At 41.5% G+C, this 13,307-nt stretch overlaps 1 protein-coding gene across 10 annotated transcripts in view; it reads left to right on the top strand.

Moving 5' to 3' along the window:
* The window catches only part of RIMS4 (regulating synaptic membrane exocytosis 4), a 185,547-nt gene that overhangs the window by 95,090 nt on the left and 77,150 nt on the right, over positions 1-13,307 (top strand). The window contains exon 4 of one of the 10 annotated variants that reach the window (XM_075845194.1): positions 6,363-6,454. The exons of the other annotated variants lie outside the window; for them this stretch is intronic. The gene's annotated coding sequence lies outside the window, so the exon portion shown is untranslated. The remainder of the gene's footprint in view (positions 1-6,362; positions 6,455-13,307) is intronic. 10 annotated transcript variants of the gene reach the window in all.

The raw sequence follows: 13,307 nt of genomic DNA, 5'->3' as shown, positions 1-13,307 counted from the left end.
CTCTCCTCTGACATCTGCCATCAGGGGAGAGTTGTGAGGCTCCCATAAACATTAGTTTGGCAGATTCGATCGACATTAATATGTATGGCCACCTTTACCTTGACCTGGGTGTAGGCTTTGGCTAATGGGAGGTCAATCCCTTTAATTTAAAGCCTAGGTGGGAGCATTTTATTTCAGCAATAGGATGAGGAAGTTGCCTGGGATTAGGTATAGCTATTCTGAACCCTTATTATAAAAAAAGGGTACCAGGTCCAATTATTTAGGGTACAGGTTGTGTTCCTATTACAGCGTTTTCTCCATGTCACTGCAGTATATAGAGAATCCTGTCCAGGAGTAGGCGAAGAGCTGGGGAGAACTTGGCTCCCTTGGACATAATGACATTTTCGCTGTGAATGGAACATATATTATTTTCTTCCTTTATTACCTGTCAAACTGAGATGTTATTTATTGTCTCTGTAATTAGAAAGGGAATAGAAAAAAAAGGAATAATCCAATCATCCCTCCCCGACAATCAAGACCCTGGAATAAAGATTGCGGAGAAGGGATCAGCGATTGTTTTTAATGATAGGATTAATTATTGTAATGAGAATAAGATGTCTCGGTGCTTGAGTACAAATACTAAACAGCTCTGTAATTCAGCCAACACCACTGTACTCTCAGCTCAACATCAGCCGGAGTGATGTGCTGCAGACTGAACCGGGGAATATGTTCTGTGCCGGGGTTTTCTGCAGACCCCCCTGCTGTGTCCCACCGTGCACCTCTCATTGTAAGGAACCGTGTGTTGGCGTTTTAAGAACAAACAATGTTAAATACACTGTTCTGTTTTGTTAAAACTAAGCTAAAATAGAAATTAGGGTTAACATATATTGTTTCAGATGTATGTGATGAGAGTCGTGGAATGATTTATACATGACTGTGACCATAAAATTTCCGGTCCAAGACAGTTTGTGCATTAACACTTAAATCCTATAAAATGTTGTATTTGCTATGTGTAATAAACATCTATATATCTATAGGGAGCAATATATATATATATATATATATATATGAATAGAGAGAGACACAATACAGGTAATATATATATTTAAGCGGAAATAGAATCGTAATATAGAAATATAAAGTGGAAGAGCAATATATGTTGAATTGAACCTAGAGTTCCTAACATAAGATGAACTTGGTTTTTAAGGACTTTTGTCCGTTCTTAGGCCCCATGCACACGACCGTGCCCGCAATCACGGCCCGCGATTGCAGGCACGGCCGGCCGCTGACTGACAGCCACATTTTCGAGCCGTGCTGCCATACAAAGTATGGGAGCACGGCCCGCAAAATTCTGAAAGAACGGACATGTTCCATAATTCCCGGAACATTTCCACGGCACGGACACCCATCCGTAGTGCTACGGAAAGGTGTCAGTGTTCAATGAAAGTGAATGGCTCCGTTTTTTACGGTCGTGTGCATGGGGCCTTACTCTATGCATTTAACATGAGATCGATTTGAACTTGCATTTTAATGTTACTGGCGATCAGCTATTAATGCCGGAGAAAGCTGCAGGAGAAATGTATATTATGTGATGCTCATTTAAAGCATATCAGAGCGGTAGCCACAGTTTTCAGCGGCTCTCAGCTCTGGTTAATAGGGGGTTAATAGGGGGTTAATAGGGGGGGCGGGAGTGGACATACAATATGTGTAACCTGGGGAGCAGGCCATATTGTATAGGCAAGGGGTCTCACTACTACCTTAAAAAAAATAATAGTGCTCCCTGTTTATTAGATCACATGTAAAGCACTGCCTATTGGGGTGTTTTGGGCCTTTATGACCAGAGTTAAATTTCACCTTTTGGATTGCTGTGCTCTAAAGGGGATTTTTTTTTCCACCCGAAATGGTTCTTTTTTTGCGGTATGCTTGAGACATTCTAATTGTTTAAAGGGGTTATGTGGGGAGAGAAAATTATTAGCAGTATACTCCTGCAGTATGTGAATACACTCACTAATATACATTCCGGTCCCCCGTCGCGCTGATTATGAGTTTTTAATTGAATTTTATAGCGCTCGTGGGGGACCGGAAGTCTAGTTGCACAGCTTTCTTCTATGACGATACGACTCTTCTTCATGTGACCGCCCCCCCCGCTGTAATCCATGTACAAGCAGTAGCAGTGGTACTACGGCCGATTTACATCCTCCAGACACTTTCTCAAGGCTCTTCTTTCGCTTTAGACGCCACATCTGTACATAAATGATAATCATCCAGGTGCAGATTTTTTTTAGTGAAGGTTCAGAAGCAGATAGGGCCGGAGTTGAACTCAAATTGGTGGCCAGAGGTAATAATCTTATATTTGAGGTAATGTACATTTTGCTTTACAGAAACATATCAATGCCTAAGCACCTGACGGCCATGCATTACTCATTTGTGTCATGTAAAATGTCTGAAATTGGTGCGTGTGGGTTCGGAGAGTTGTACACTTTTTTGGAAGAGGGCAGTTTTGTTTTTTTTACTTTAAATTTATTTTTCTCATTTTATTATTTACATATTTTAATTGTTTTTAAGTTATTTATGCATGAATGAATATTTTTTTATTATAAGTGCACAAGTTATCAGGGAACACATTATGTAGTCCCTGCTGTCCCCATATACAGATAACTGATAACAGTGATGTAATGTTAACAGCCTTTTTTAGTGATCAGTATACACAGACATGCAAAGAAGACACAGATCGTGTCTTCCCTGCATACTTCATGTCCTCTCTGCAGAGAGAATCCTTGTTGACGTGATTACTGACCTCACAGGGAACCCTAGCCACCGCCGAATGCAAAACCCTCGAGTTCATGTTGTGTTTGTGACAGGGAACTGATTATTGTCCTGCAGAAAGCACTGCGTACAGGGGGCACAGTGCTATTCAACACAGCATGTAAATTAACTGGATTCTGGCCCAGGTGCCACGTAACTAGCACATTAATTTGCATTAAAATTAAGTGGTTAACATAATATTTATTGAACTAAACTGGATAATCAAATAGGGGCCCCATTCTAGATGGTCAAATAACACTATACACCAGATATATTGTGCTTTCTGTTGCTTTCCATAGAAGTGAAGGTAAATCCTAATTCATTTATTAGTTACGATTATATATATATATATATATATATATATATATATATATATATATATATATATATATATTAGCTATTTTATATTTTTTCTGTCTTTATTTGATAACTTTATATACATTAAAGCTTTTTTGAGATATTAAGAAATAATGAGAATTAGAGCTTTTTGTCATCACTATAATTCAGGCCAAGAAAACGTTTTCTTTTTTTTGCCTATTCTTCAGCCCACTGCTTAGTAAATCTGATGCGTCCTGCAGCTCACATTGGAAAAGTAGCATGTAGCCAATTTATTTCACAGAGCTTTGTTAATGTCACATTGTGGGTATTCACAAGTATCAATGTGAACACCTAAAAATACTTCTAAGTGGCATAAAATGTGTTAGACTGTTTCATTTTCTTCTCTTTTTTTCCTTGTGATTGATCAATAAAACTATATTTTGACTGTTTTCAACCTCTTAAAGCAAAAAGAAAAACCTCGGAGGAAAAAGTTTTCAGTCAGTATCTACTTGAAAGAAATGATGAATTCATAGTTGTATCATTTATTATTACAGGTTCTCTTGATATAATCTATATAAAAATGTGTTACTTTGTAAATACATTACATTATTTATCTTCTACTGACCTTGAGTTACAGCCCCTATCATAGTCCAGAGCTGCATGCACAATTCTGATTGGTATTGGAAACAGTGAACAACTTTTTGACACACACAGCCCAAACAGTTTAGCTAAGCTCCTATAATGTAATCCCTTCAATACCCCACAGGATTGGGGAGTACAACATTGGTCTATAATACAGGCTGTAACTCAGGCTCAGCGCATAAGTATTACAATATATGTACGCCACCTTTTTTGTAGCTTAATCCATCTATCTATATGTAATCTGTAAAATGGCAATTAACTGTAAACAAAGGGTTAGGGTAAGGCCAGACGGTGCGGTCACGGTGCATTATGTTGCGTTTTTAAACTGCAGCAAGTCATTTTTCAATAGAAGTCAATGGTGAAATGTGTGTTATGGACAGACGGCTGCTATTATAGTACAAAGTGTTTTTTGTGCAGTTAACTGCATCTTCATAATGTCCCACCGCATGCGGTTAATGACGGCGCTGCCAATGTTGTTGCTGAACTGCTTGCGTTTTTGCTAACATTTCTGCAATGCAATGTGATGAACTATATACAGGAAGCACCTAACAAACCTCAACATGGGGGGAAACCATGTCCATCAATTATTTCCTTTAAAAACGCAACAGAACTGCAGCACTACAGAGACAAAAAACCCATGCAGTTGACCGCATGCGGTTTTAAACCGCAACAAAACCGCGTCAACAACGCACCATGTGGCCTTACCCTTCGGCCGGCTTCACACGAGCGTGTGCGTTTTGTGCCCGCAAAAAACGTGGCGTTTTGCGCGTGCAAAAGCTCCATAAAATCTCCGTGTGTCATCAGCATATGATGCGTGGCTGCGTGATTTTCGCGCAGCCGTCATCATTATGACGTGCTTTTCTGTTTTCATTCATAGTTTTTACTGCTGTTACGCGAATCACGCACGTCACACGGAAGTGCTCCCGTGTGCTGTGCAGGATTTTCACGCACCCATTGACTTCAACGGGTGCGTGACGCGCGAAAAATGCACAAATATAGGAAATGTCGTGAGTTTTACGCAGCGGACACACGCTGCGTGAAAATCACGGACTGTCTGAACGGCCCCATTGACTAACATAGGTCCGTGCGACCCACGTGAAAAGCACGCGCGTATCACGGACGTATTATACGTTCATCTGAATAAGCCCTTACACAGGATTAAAAAAAAATGGCTGCTTTCTTCCAAAAACAAAGCCCCACCTGTCTTTGGGTTGTGTGTGGTATTGCAACTTTTTTTTAAGTGAATGGGGCTGAGCTGCAATATCACAAACAAACTGTGGACAGGACAAGTGTGGTGCTGTTTTTGGAAGAAAACAGCCATGTTTTCCGAATCTTGTATAACCCCTTTAAGGTAATTACATGTAATAAGTGTTTAAGGGATTCTAATCAATATTGTTAAAGAGGCTCTATCACCAGTTTTTTAGTGCCCTATCGCCTACCTAATCTGATAGGTGCTGTAATGTATATAACAACAGGTTTTTTTTGTGTTTTTCTTTAAAAAGGTTTATTTTTGACAGAGTTATGACGATATTTTGTTTTATGCTAATTTGCTCTAAATGCCCAACTGTGCGTTTTTTTACTTTTGACCAAGTGGGCGTTGCAAAGAGAACTGTATGACGCTGACCAATCAGCGTTATTCACTTCTCTTCATTCATGTAGTCACTTACTCCCACAGTAACTTTACCGGAGTGTCGGGAGAATGACCAGACATCGCCTCCTGGCTGTCAGATTAGGTAGGAGATAGGGCACTTATAAACTGGTGACAGAGCCGCTTTAAAGTGAGAAGGAAATTGCAGTGCTCTAACTTTGTAATCTAGCCTATGTTATATTTTGTTTTGGACCACTTATCTCGGAGACCAAGTTTGCAATGGTAAAATGTTTGTTTACTTACAACTTGTCCATGAATGGGATCTAAGGATGTTGCTAGAGCTGTACTTTCAGTCTTGTTCAGGTGTTAAAGAACTCTTAAAAGTAAATCCCGAATTCCAGAATCAGCGTAGCTCGCTGTGTGTTTCCGTAACTTCCAGTCACGTCTATAGGATTTTCTAAAACAGCACCCCAAAACGCGCTCGCCCTTTTCCTTAAAACCCGGCCACCTCGTAACTAAGTGGTGAATGCCCAGTGGCAGAAGATAGGACAGAGGTGCCCCGTTATAGAGAAAAGAGTGGGTGCCAGAGGTGGGACCTGCATCTATCAAACTTTTATGGCATATCCTGTGGATATGCCATTAATGTTCGCGATAGGATTACTCCTTTAAAGTGTACCTCTTTCTGGTGACTTTTCAGAATAAGCTGTCATATGTGTGTACATGAGGAATAACACTATTTATGCCCATTATATGACTTGTATTCTGTATTATTTTGCCGTTTTCCCCTCTGCAGACTCTATCTCTAATTCTCAATTGTCTATGAGATAGTGGGCGGAGCCTAACTGCTATCATGTCTTCTATACACTGCACACAGAGAAGAGGAGAATCCTGCTCCTATATCTCTATCTATTACATATATAGAAGCTGCAGGGGCATGGATGACATTATACAGCAGTAATGAGCAGTGTAGCTGAGAATTCAGCAGTGGGGTGACATAGAAATCTCACCAGCAGCGTCTCTGTGTCAACAGGAGGCGGGACAGCAGATTACAGAGTGGGGGAAACACCAAGTGGCAGTAACCTTACACAAAATTTGTACGGATAAAACAACTATATTTTAACAGTAAGTAAATTACAAAGTTGTTCTATATCAGGTATACTATTAGATTAGCATAAATTGTTTGAAAAGTTAGTATCCATTTAATTACATTTGCTGATTGTGCAACACGTGTAGAACATTCATCCTTTATCACCTGTGTGAGATGTCATTCATTTTCAATGGTCTCATCAGCATAATGTAATGCTACAGCGCAACAACTACAGCTGCGGTTTCAATGGTTGCAACTTTAAGCGTGTGATCTTGTGCCACAAAACTAATGGCCAGATGGTTTATTACTTATACAATAAACAAATATACAGTAAGTAGTTCCAGATTTTCAAAATAAGATCTGTGATTTTTGACAGGTTGCCCAGAATGTATGCATTTATTAGTGTCTGGTTTAAGCTGATGTGTGGGAATAAACAATAAAGTCCTCTTTTATTAATGATCATCATGCACATGTTAAAGACGTTCTCTGGGTTTTTATCAATAAAGTTTATCAAAAGAGCACTACACTAATTTCATTGGTTCATGTAAAAGGGCCTAAGGGCTTATTCAGAGGACAGGTTTAATCGGCTGTATGACGTCCGTTTTTGTTTTTTTAAGGGCCGTCACTTGGCTGCATTAAAATCGATGCATGTCTATGGGGCTATTCACACAGCTGCATTTTTAGCGGACCGTGTGAACGGCCCGTGAAAATATAGGACATTTCCTATTTTGGCCCGTGTTCCTGGATCCCTATGCAGCGCACGGCCCATTTGTGGGTTTATAGTGAGGGAATGCAAGTGAATAAAAAGATAAACATTTCAGAATCAGCGTCTTTTAAGCTACATACTGATTATTGTAGTTTAGGGGGGTTTTCGGAGGTAACAGCGGCTTTTTAAATATGAAAGCTATTGTATGAGTGTTTATAAGTAATACTGACGACACATCTGTGACAATGCTTCAGCCAATTCTCCAAACCAAGACCAAGTTCTGCCCAATTTTCAACAAAAGAACCCAATCCACTCTGAATATTTTTATGGGAATATGACTTTTTTTTTTTTTTTGCCGTCTCCTCTGCGAATAGGTTCAGAGATCAGACAGTCCTGTGAAATTCGCAACACTAAATAGTAAAATATTTATCTCATCGAGTAGTGACCTAAGTGGGACAAGGAACTCAGTTCAACCAATCACAGGAGAATTTCTTAAAGAGGCTCTGTCACCAGATTTTCAAACCCCTATCTCCTATTGCAGCAGATCGGCGCTGCAATGTAGATTACAGTAACATTTTTTTTTTTTTAAAAACGAGCATTTTTGGCCAAGTTATGAGCTATTTTTATATTTATGCAAATGAGCCTTTCTTAAGTACAACTGGGCGTGTTTAAAGTTATGTACAACTAGGCGTGTATTGTGTGTAACATCTGGGCGTGTATTGTGTGTGTACATCTGGGCGTTTTTACTTGTTTTACTAGCTGGGCGTTGTGAATAGAAGTGTATGATGCTGACGAATCAGCATCATCCACTTCTCTTCGTTAACACCCAGCTTCTGGCAGTGCACAGACACACAGCGTGTTCTCGAGAGATCACGCTGTGACGTCACTTCCAGCCCCAGGTCCTGCATCGTGTCGGACGAGCGAGGACACATCGGCACCAGGCGACAGAGGCTACAGTTGATTCTGCAGCAGCATCGGCGTTTGCAGGTAAGTCGATGTGTCCTCGCTCGTCCGACACGATGCAGGACCTGGGGCAGGAAGTGAGTGACGTCACAGCGTGATCTCTCGAGAACCCGCTGTGTCTGCACTGCCAGAAGCTGGGCGTTAACGAAGAGAAGTGGATGATGCTGATGCCCAGCTAGTAAAACAAGTAAAAACGCCCAGATGTACACACACAATACACGCCCAGTTGTACTTAACTTTAAACATGCCCAGTTGTACTTAAAAAAGGCTCATTTGCATAAATATAAAAATGGCCATAACTTGGCCAAAAATGCTAGTTTTTGAAAAAAAAACACATGTTACTGTTATCTCCATTGCAGCGCCGATCTGCTGCAATACGAGATAGGGGTTTGAAAATCTGGTGACAGAGCCTCTTTAAGCTATGGGGAAACTAATTCCAATGGAGGAGAAACTAGTCTTCTCTGCCGACAATTTCAGCAGCAACATTGGATCCTGTCATTTGTGTGTGACATTATGCGGGTCTGTAGACCCCTCAGATGACCGGCCCGTTGGCTTTCAATTGATTGCCCCACCTCTCCGTCTTTTACTGGTCCTGGAACAGGAGTCAAAAAGTGTTCTAGGCATTAGTTGTTTTTGAGAATTGAAAGGCTCCACATTTAGGCCTCATTTACACAAACGTAATATACGCGCGTGCGACGCGCGTGCTTTGCACGCATGTCGTACGCACCTATATTAGTCAATGGGGCAGTTTAGACGATGCGTGAATTGCGCTCAGCGCGTGTGCGCAGAAAAAAACTCACGACATGTTCTATAATCGTGCGTTTTTCGCGCACTCACGCACCCATTGAAGTCAATGGGTGCGTGAAAACCACGCATGCCGCACGGAAGCACTTCCGTGCGAACTGCGTGATTCGCGCAAGAGCTGTCAAACTCCTGAATGTAAACAGAAAAGCACCACGTGCTTTTCTGTTTACAAACATCCAAACGGAGTGTCAAATTCGAGATGAGCGCACCGAACTTCACCGGGTTCGGCCAAACTCGTTTTGACCGAAACCGGTAAAAAATGTTCGGGTACGCGACGTCAGGAGACAGTCACTGTCCACGGTGCTGAAAGCGTTAAACTGGTTCAGCACCATGGACAGTGACTTCCGCTCCGAAAATCCATGAACCTGTAAAAAAAAAAAAAGACGTTCTGACTTACCGATAACTCCGGTCCGACCTCCCGGGATGACAGTTCAGTCCAAGTGACAGCTGCAGCCAATCACAGGCCAAGCACAGGCTGTAGCCAATCACAGGCTGCAGCGGTCTCATGGACTGCGGCGTCATCCTGGGAGGTGGGGCCGGATGACAAGAGAGGGACGCGTCACCAAGGCAACGGCCGGGAGCCCGGACTGGGGGAAGCAGGAAGTTCTTGGTAAGTATGAAAGTCTTTTTTTATTCACAGGTTGGTGTATATTGTGTTCGGCATTCACTGTCGAGGGTGCTGAAAGAGTTACTGCCGATCAGTTAGCTCTTTCAGCACCTTGGACAGTGACGGGCGTCGACTAGCCTCATCTCTATGATGGCGGCTGCGCGAAAATCACGCAGCCGCGCATCATACACGGATGACACACGGAGCTGCCAAGTGCCTTTTGCGCGCGCAAAACGCAGCGTTTTTTGCACGCGCAAAACGCACACGCTCGTGTAAATGAGGCCTTACACACAGGTGATCAGAAAATCCACCTGATCAGTAACCATTTTTATATATATTTGCTGACTACATCTGTTTTGCCTGGATGCAGAAAATGTAGTTATAGATTATTAGATAGTCATTATATGATAAACCTATACCCTGGGTAACAAATTTACATGGATTAAGTTTTGATCAACTATCAAAAGGCAACTCTTGCGTTGCTTTCAGAGTTCATGATAAGAATGAGATGTGTCCATAGAGATCAATGTGGTTAACACAGAAACACAGACCTGTCATGTAAGTCCCTGTTCACATCTGAGTCCGGCATTCTGTTGTTCTGCTCCATCAGAGGAGCAGAACAACAAAAATCACGTAAGCGCAGGTTCCATTGAACAACGGAGACAACCGGCACCCGGGGGAACCCATTGACTTTAATAGGTCCCATTGGGGTGTCCGTGGATTTAACGGAAACAATAGCACTTTGTTTCCAGTATTTGCAGCGGAATCCACGACTGAGGCCCCTAACAGCCTCCAACGCAGACGTAATTGAGGTCTTAGTCACAAACAATAAATGGAAGTATTCCAGTCATCGGTGGAGGATAAAATAAGCTAGAAGAAGAAGCGAGTAGACTTGAAACGCCTAGTTTAAATGTGATAAATATATGTGCTCTCTGTCACCAGATTTTTCATTTAAGATTGTTTTGCAATTTTATGAAGAATTTTAATTTTTAATTTTATATTATAAATGTGAGCACTTCTGGTGCCAAATGAATATATCACCTTTTATTAACAGGTGAATTCTCCCTTATAAATATTATACTTGCAGTTCCTACTGCAGAGTTGGGCCCTAAGCCTGCAGTGACGTCCCCGTCCTTACGGTAATATGTATTTATTACCCATTATAACTCCAGATATGGAGTTGGTGCTAATCCGGTGACTTTGCCGGGGCTCATAATATTACATTATATTTTGCATCTCTTTAGCGTATTTTTATGTTTGGACTTATCAGCAATTTCCAACACTTGAAACCCCGTAGCTGAAGAATTCAAATCCAATCAGAACGAAGGGATTTCTTCTTGGAGGTATTCATAAAACTCGAGCTCTGCATAATTGAAGAAAATATATTACAAAGCGGCAATTAGAAAACACATCTGCTGTGTGGGAATGTTCTGTGTGAGGAAACAGGATAGAATTGAGGTTAATGTCCCCAGTATCTGCTGTAGGAGGGGATCCATCTGCAGCCTGTCACATCAGACCCGCGCCATCACAGGAGAACCTATTCCTGCTCTCTATGGGTTATTGATAACTGCTTTCCGTAACGTGGGATGTTTGTAAACGTTTGTGGTCTACCAGAAATAGCTCATCGTGAGACTCTGGCTGACGGAGAATCCATTGTGTTTTAGTGCCTTTCATCGTAAGGAATTCTCGCCAGATTGTAAAAGTCTGCTTTTTTAAGATGTCAGTCCGGGAATCATAATTCCATCAGTGCTAAATCAGTCAAGATTTAACTTCACTTTTACTTCTTTGTCATTTATCATCTAGTACTACAATTGGATTTCACTATCTTACTAGTTGAAGCCACAACTATATTGTTTGATAGTCTGGGACACATGATGACTTCAACAGTGCGGTTCTGGTTTACGGGCAGGTCATGCTCCAGATGACATGACGCTCCTATAGTTATAAGGGCTTGTCCACATGTGACGGCAGAAAATGTCTGCAGCAATTCCGCAGAAACTAGCAGAAATCCGCTGTGGAAAAAACACCATTTGCTGCTTTTTTTACTGCAGAAAATGGTGCGGATTTTGCTAAGTTTTTCTCAATGTTAGGAGATAGTAAAATCTCCTCTGAAAAACGCAAAATATTTAGTCCACTTTCCGCAGCAGCTTTTGACATGCTGCAGTACAAAAAATATGCAACGCAGGTGAATTTCTGCTCTGAATTTTTACGCAGCGTGTGCTGCTACTGTATTCTGCTGTGCATTTTCCGTCCGCAATTCCGGACTGAAAATACGCAGCAATTCCACTACGTGTGGACAAGCCCTTAATGGGAAAGTTCATACAACTGTTACAAAACAGTCAAGGTCGCCATTTTATCCTATTGGACTGCAACAGTCATGGAACTTTGTGAAAGGGGTTGTCCAGGATTAAAAAAATATGTCTTCTTTCTTCCAAAAACAACGCCACACTTGTTCATGGGTTGTGTCTAGAATAGCAGCTCAGCTCCATTGAAGAGAATAGGGCTGAGCTGCAGTACCACACACAACCTGTGGACAGGGGTGGTGCTGTTTTTAAAAGCAAACAGTTATGTTTTTCTAATCCTGGACAACTTTAAGAGCTGACTGAATTGTGGTGTGCTGCAGCTTTTTGTGCGACCACATTAAGTTACACATATTGTGCCGCTCAATGTGTTTCTGTGGGTATGACTGTCACATGACTGGCGATACTGTATTTCCGGGGAGTCATGGAACATAGCTGTTGCTAAGCTTCAGTTATGTGTATAGACGACTTTAGTGAAACATAGGGATTTTTGTTTGATTCAGGATGTGTGGTGGTCTCAGATATGAATCAGCATTAAAATGTCGTTTTACCATTGAAATATTATCAAATTGCTCAATTAACAATTCACTGCTCTCATTTTCTTCCTGGATATTAGTGAGTATCACTGTAATCTGCTCTACCTGCTTGTTGGCTGATGATGCATCATTTCCAATGACATCAGTTGTGTCCTTTATCTAAATAAGACGCCTCTTGTCATACCCTGCAATTAAAACGAGGGCAGATCCCAATTCTGTAGCTCTGCAGTGGAGTGTATCCAAATATCCTGGAGAAATTAGGCGTATTTTCCTAGAGCCCATCTGTCAGTATATTATATGAACATTTACTATGAAGCCAGGAGTGTTTGTGTTAAGTGACTCAGTGTCACATACAGGGCAGCTCAAAATGCGATAAACTTCGAGCTCTGTGGCGTGCACCAGCTTCCTGTTAATCACCTCAATATTGTTTGAGACGATTCGAGTACAGAGGTCTCTGTTCTTAGATCGGCGAGGTCACTGACTGTATAATATGTTGCAATGCTTCTCTTAGTAAGGATTGCAACAATACAGGGCTTCTTGACATCTGCGTTGGAGACTCCATTCGGGGCCTCCGTCACTGATCCTGGCAAAAATACCGGAAACAATAGCGCAGCATGATGCACTATTGTTTCCGGTAAAGCCACGCGCACCCCAGTGGTACCCATCAAAGTCAATAGGTTCCGTTGGGGCACTGCTAGTGACCGTCGTACAAAGGAAGTGGCGCTTCTGTTTTTGTTATTTATTTAATTTTCTGCTCCTCTGACGGAGCAGAACAACAGAAACACTAACACAGGTGTGAACATGCCCTTTCAAGTCAACGTATTGTAGCACTTTAAACAGTTTCAATATAAAAGTCACCTAAACTATATAATAATGCAATATACATGCCCTCTGCAAATACGGGTTGCCACAAGTTTCTTCATTGGCCAGATGTTACAGGTGTGTGAAGGCAATTTTATAAAATTCTGTTCA

Source organism: Rhinoderma darwinii, chromosome 13, assembly GCF_050947455.1.
Source record: "Rhinoderma darwinii isolate aRhiDar2 chromosome 13, aRhiDar2.hap1, whole genome shotgun sequence".
Lineage (NCBI taxonomy): Eukaryota > Metazoa > Chordata > Amphibia > Anura > Rhinodermatidae > Rhinoderma > Rhinoderma darwinii.
Note: the sequence above shows the minus strand (reverse complement) of the source record. Positions and strands in the feature narration are given on the sequence as shown.